The sequence below is a fragment of the Glycine soja genome, chromosome 19 (genome assembly GCF_004193775.1).
Source record: "Glycine soja cultivar W05 chromosome 19, ASM419377v2, whole genome shotgun sequence".
NCBI classification, from domain to species: domain Eukaryota; kingdom Viridiplantae; phylum Streptophyta; class Magnoliopsida; order Fabales; family Fabaceae; genus Glycine; species Glycine soja.
The window spans coordinates 20,207,089-20,213,009 of NC_041020.1; the positions used below are offsets into that span (position 1 = coordinate 20,207,089).

At 36.6% G+C, this 5,921-nt stretch overlaps 1 non-coding gene across 1 annotated transcript; it reads left to right on the forward strand.

Moving 5' to 3' along the window:
- Positions 1-880: 880 nt before the first annotated feature.
- On the forward strand, positions 881-987 carry LOC114401048. The gene has a single exon (XR_003664164.1). It is a non-coding gene; the product is annotated as a small nucleolar RNA R71 (small nucleolar RNA).
- Positions 988-5,921: the final 4,934 nt, after the last annotated feature.

Sequence of the window (5,921 nt, forward strand, 5' to 3'; positions counted from 1 at the left end):
TTTGGTTGCCAGACCTCAAGGTGATGGCACTCACATTTTTCGGATTCTGCACAATTTGTGAAGGCAATTTGTCAGAATTTTGGGACTGAGCTTGGTTCATCTGAGTAGCCATCTGCCCCATCTGATTTGTCAGACTCTGAATGGAGGCTCTTGTCTCTTGTTGAAATTGCATATTATGGATGATCATTTGCCTCACTAACTCTTCTAAGGAAGGTTGAGGAAGGGCCTCAGTTGCTGGTTGTCTTTGTTGTGACTACTGCTGCTGTTGCTGCAATTGGAGGAGGAACATATGGCTTGCTCGGACCAGCAGCATTTTGGAAAGGAGGGACATGCTGTTGTTGTTGTGGAGGACTTGCCCATCTCAGATTTGGATGATTCCTCCAACATGGATTGTATCTGTTGCTTGAAAGATCATAATTATTCTGCTGTTGTTGGTTTTGTTGCTGAAGGGGTTTATTATAAATGTTTGCATCATAAGCTTTAGGTTGTTCATGGACTCCAGATTGCTACAAAGAAGGACAAAGATCTGTATGGTGATCTATAGAAGAACATAGACCACAAACTCTTGCAACAGTTGCAGAGGCAGATTTCTTATTCATGGAAAGCTGAGTTACTAAGTTGACCAAGGCGTCAAGTTTTCCCTCAAGCTTTTTATTTTCAACAGATGAAGATGAATCTGTGGCCACCTCATGGACTCCTCTAAGGACAATAGCATCATTTCTTGCACTGAATTGTTGGGAGTTGGAAGCCATCTTCTCAATCAAATTCCTAGCTTCAGCAGGGGTCATATCACCAAGCTCCACCACTGGCAGCATCAATCATACTCCTCTCCATGTTACTAAGTCCTTCATAGAAATATTGAAGAAAGAGTTGCTCAGAAATCTGGTGGTGAGGGCAGCTTGCACACAGTTTCTTGAATCTTTCCCAGTACTCATACAAGCTTTCTCCACTAAGTTGCCTAATGCCTGAAATGTTTTTTCTGATGGCAGTGGTCCTAGATGTAGGGAAGAATTTCTCTAAGAACACCCGCTTAAGGTCATCCCAGCTGAAAATAGACCTGGGAGCAAGGTAATATAGCCAATCTTTTGCACTCCCTCCAGAGAATGAGGAAAAGCCTTTAGAAAGATATGATCTTCTTGGACGTCAGGGGGCTTCATGGTGGAACAAACAATATGGAACTCCTTAAGATGTTTATGAGGATCTTCACCTGCAAGACCGTGAAACTTAGGCAGCAATTGTATTAGTCCAGTCTTGAGAACATATGGAACACCCTCATCAGGATATTGAATGCACAAGCTTTCATAAGTGAAATCAGGTGCAGCCATCTCCCTAAGAGTCCTCTCACGAGGTGGAGGTTGAGCCATGTTCTCAGTATAAAAATTAGTAGTGGAATGCTCAAAATCAGAATATTCAGAATCACCCTCAACAGAATGCTCAGAATGCTCAAAATGCACAGAATGACCAAGATGCACACTATGCCTAACTAATCTATGAAAGGTTCTATCTATTTCAGGATCAAAGGGTTGTAAATCACCTGGATTGCCCCTAGTCATGCACTATATGCAGCAAATAATGTGTTTCCCAACAGCTCCTAACAAGGGGGTAAAACTACAGCTATACTCAAATGATATCAAAATAAGCTGAAATTTTGTGAGGAACACCCTAAAATCATGAAAAGATAGCACAAAAAATTTCAAACAAAAATTAAAAGTCTAACTATGAAAAATACCTAAGCAAAGTTTAGAAAAATAGGACAATAATACTTGAAAAATTTAAAAAAAAAAAACTTAGTAAACGGTTGATTTTTGGAGTTTGGGAGTCTCTATCCGGTTGCCATAGCATGGGATATTTATTTCTACCCCAAATGCATATATAATAATAGTATTTCTGATACCCGGAGCAAAAGTTATGGCCATTTTAAGTTTTGCTAAAAATAAGTTCCCAAAAGTTTAGTCTCTCTCAAATAATGTCACACCAACTGCTCCTGGTATTTTTCACACAAAATATGAATCAAAAGAAGCTACCACACAAAAATTCAGCCAAAAATAACAATTCTAACTATCAAAACAAAAATCGTTAATTAAATTGCAAAATCTGTCGCTAATCACTGTTCAACACTGTTCACAGGAAAACAAAAGGCTGAATCAGTCGCTAAACAGGGAATGCAACTAAAATGCAAAATAGAACGCTACACAAAATAAGATAACTAAACACTATTATGAACCTTTGGCCCACTGCTCCCCGACAACGACGCCAAATTTGATTGAGGTCATACCCGAATCAAATAAACATTAAAAATGCAGTATCTAGGAAGTGATCCTAGGTCGTCTCCCAACGAGCAATGTTCAACCAAACGTTCATAACATATTGTAATAAAACAGTAACGAATTGGGGGGGGGGGGGGGTTGTTTGCTTTTGTAAATTAAACAGGGAGCAAATTTTAATTAGAAAATATCAGAATTAAAACACGTTGTTTCCCCTTGATTTACAAGCAAGTCTCTTATCCTAGGTTACGAGAATTTATCCTTTATTAGTTCAACCACTTAATTCAACCCTAAATTAAATTACTAAGCGAAATTTAACATAAGGCGTTCATTATGTGATTAAGCAACACATACACCAATTAATCATGAACGAAACTGATCATTAAGCATGAACGTAAATTAAGCACAAAGACAATTAATCAAGCACTAAGCATGCATGGATTAATAACAACAAATATAGAGTAATTGGTGAAGAGGAAAAACTGATCAGAATTCAATAGAAATAATAAAACCTCAAAGAGAGTTGTGCTTGAACCTCAAGAGAAAACAACGTTGGAGACTTAGCCTTCCATTAATCAATAGAAACGAAAATTGTATAATGAAGCAGAAAACAAAATTTTATTGCTACGTGAATAGTAAAAACTGGAATTACAAAACCTAAAATTATTCTTTCTCCCTAAAATGAAAAATGACTAAAACGAAAAGAGGAGAGAATCTAAAACTAGAACCTTGGTGTTGTTATATAGTTCTCAGCCCCAAAGCTTACAAATCTGTTTTAAGTCCAAGCCCATAAATAAAATAAAATCTAGATAAGATAAGATACAACAAAATCTAGATGAAATAAAATCTAGATAAGATAAGATCTAGATGAAATAAAATCTAGATATGATAAGATAAAATCTAGATGAAATAATATCTAGATGAGATAAAATCTAGATAAGATAAGATTTGGTAGAATAAAATAGTCTGCTCTCTTCAAGTCCAAGCGCAATTCTGGATTCAAGCCCAATTGCTTATAATTCTCTTGAAATTAAATTAAAAACACAAAATTATTCCAGTAGGCCCAATTGACAAAACTGCATAATTAAATTGACAATTAAGGCTAATCAGTAATTAAAATGGTGACAAAAAGGGTTAAAAATAAGAGAAAATGATGACACATCACCGAGGTTCAGTGAAGGTCACAAAAATAAGATCAATGTTATAAAAAGATAACTTTTACAATGTCTCATTCTCATGGGCTTTTCAAAGGAAGTGTAAAAGCACCTTATTACAGTACCTAAAACACAAGAGATACTAAGAGAAACTCAAACTAACTAAGAGAAAGGCTTAGAAGTCAAGATTACCTCAAAGAAGCTTTGAAATGGAGGATTGGTGGAATTTTCTCCACCGAATCCTTGAGGAGGATTCTGCTCTGATTAAAATGTTACTCTTGGTGTGGGGGTTCATCAGCAAGCAACGACAGCTCCTGGTGGCCACTGCTGGTCGTGGGTGGTGGAGAAAGAGGTGTTAGGGTTTGGGTGGTGTTTGGAGAGGAGGAGAGAGTGAAAATCGTGTTTTTCACGCTAAAGAACGTATTTATAATCTGTAGATCTCGCTTAGCAAGTTCGTCTCACTAAGAAAAAGTCCACTTTTCGCACTTAGCATGACAATTTGCGCTTAGCGCAACTCCCTCTGCACTAAGTCTCGCTCAACGCAATTCCCTCTAGGGTTAGAATTGCGCTCAGCACGCCCTTAACGCTTAGCGAGACATCAAAACTTTTTATTTTCCAGATCCCAACGGTCAAACTGTGGAGAGTTTTCTTAGGAACCTCCAATTAGAATATGAAGACGATCCAACGGTTAAATAATTCAGAATCACGATTTTATTGAAGTAGGTTTAGGTAAAATTTGAAATCTCATAATTTCAACTTAGCTCAACAAAATTCCACATAACTCATCATCCACATCAAGAAATTCACACATGACTAATTCAAGCCATACCGCAACTCATTAAAGTCAACCATATAGTCAAATAACAAGATAAATACAATTAAACATCGATTTATAATTAGTAATATTTCAGGGTGTTACAACTCTCCCACCCTTTTAGAAATTTCGTCCCCGAAATTTACCTGTCTCCAACAAGGATGGATAGGTTGCTCGCATCTAACTCTCTAATTCACACATGGCATCTTCTCCCGATTCACCTCCCCAGATCACCTTGACGACAGTTCATGGAGGTCACCGGTGGTCGTGGGTAGTGGAGGAGGAGGTTTGGGGTGTTGGGTGAGGGTTTTGGGGAGAAGAGGGGAGAAAATGCGAGTTTTACGCTACTGGATATATTTGTAGCCTACAAGACTTGCTCGAGTGAATTTTTGCTCACCTAGGCGAGCTGGCCCAACTCAGACTCGCTTGGGCAATTTCTGGGCGAATTCTTGCTCTAACATATTTCACCGCTTCTATGCAAAAGTCATACCTCTAGCTCCAGATGTTATTTCATAAATCCCAACGGTCAATACCTAAAGACGTGGGTTTTGAGCCTATGGTCTAAATTTGAAGGCTATCCAATGGTTAAAAAAATCTAAGATCATAGTTTTACCTAGATTAATCTTGGAATCACACACTTCCAACGTAGATCAATCAAACTCCACATAACCTAATATCCACACCAAGAAGTTGCACAAGGATAACTCACACAACACTTCAACTAATCCAAATTAATTAAGTAATCAAGTAACACAAGAAATACATCAAACATCTATTTTCAGTTATTGAAATTTCAGGGCGTTACAGTTGTGACCATGTTCTAAGTGAGGTTGTGGTAACTTATTATGTTATCATGGTTTGTTTTGTAAGGTATAAAGCATGTGTTTGTTTCATATGAATTTGTACTATCAATGATGTCTCTATATCAAGAACTAATGCATTGTAAATGTTGAATGTTCTAATGTAAATGTATGAGGCTGAACAAAGGTAAAGTAAATGAACATTGAATTTGTAAACATGTGACTAGATTTCAGTCATAATTATGTTCTACCAACAAAGGTCATTGTTTCATATCAATTCAAATGCGAATAAAAAAAAATACATTGATTGAGGTCAGTCTGGATCTAGGTTAGCAAACATGTATTTTGACTTAAGACAACTAATACTTGATCTGTGGCAATGCATATGTTTCAATAGCAGAGCATGACTCTAACAAAAATCCGCTTCTCCTTCAATTCTCTTGTACCTTATGGTGGTGTATTTTATGCCTGTCATTTATATGTATGACATGAACAACAAAAGAAAAGAACATATCGCTTGACCTTGGATTACACGTAGAGGCCACCATAAAAAATGTCAAAAAACAGCATCAATGTAACAAAACTCTTGTATCATTCTAAAATAGTGTACTAAAATTGGTAGTAACCATTCTATGCAATGCTAAACAAAATATAAGAATCAACACTACAAATTTGTACACTACATATTGAGACTTAAAACCTAGAAGTTAAATTACATAAAATTAGTAACAAAATTTGTGCTACATATGATATTTAATAAGTTCCCTTAAGTAACAAAGTATCGAAACCATTTAGTCGACTTTGATAATTGTGGTAGTAATGTTATTGTCAATTGTTGTAAGTAACTCGACAAAACCAGAGCTATTGAAACTTGTGGTTCTAAGGCCAA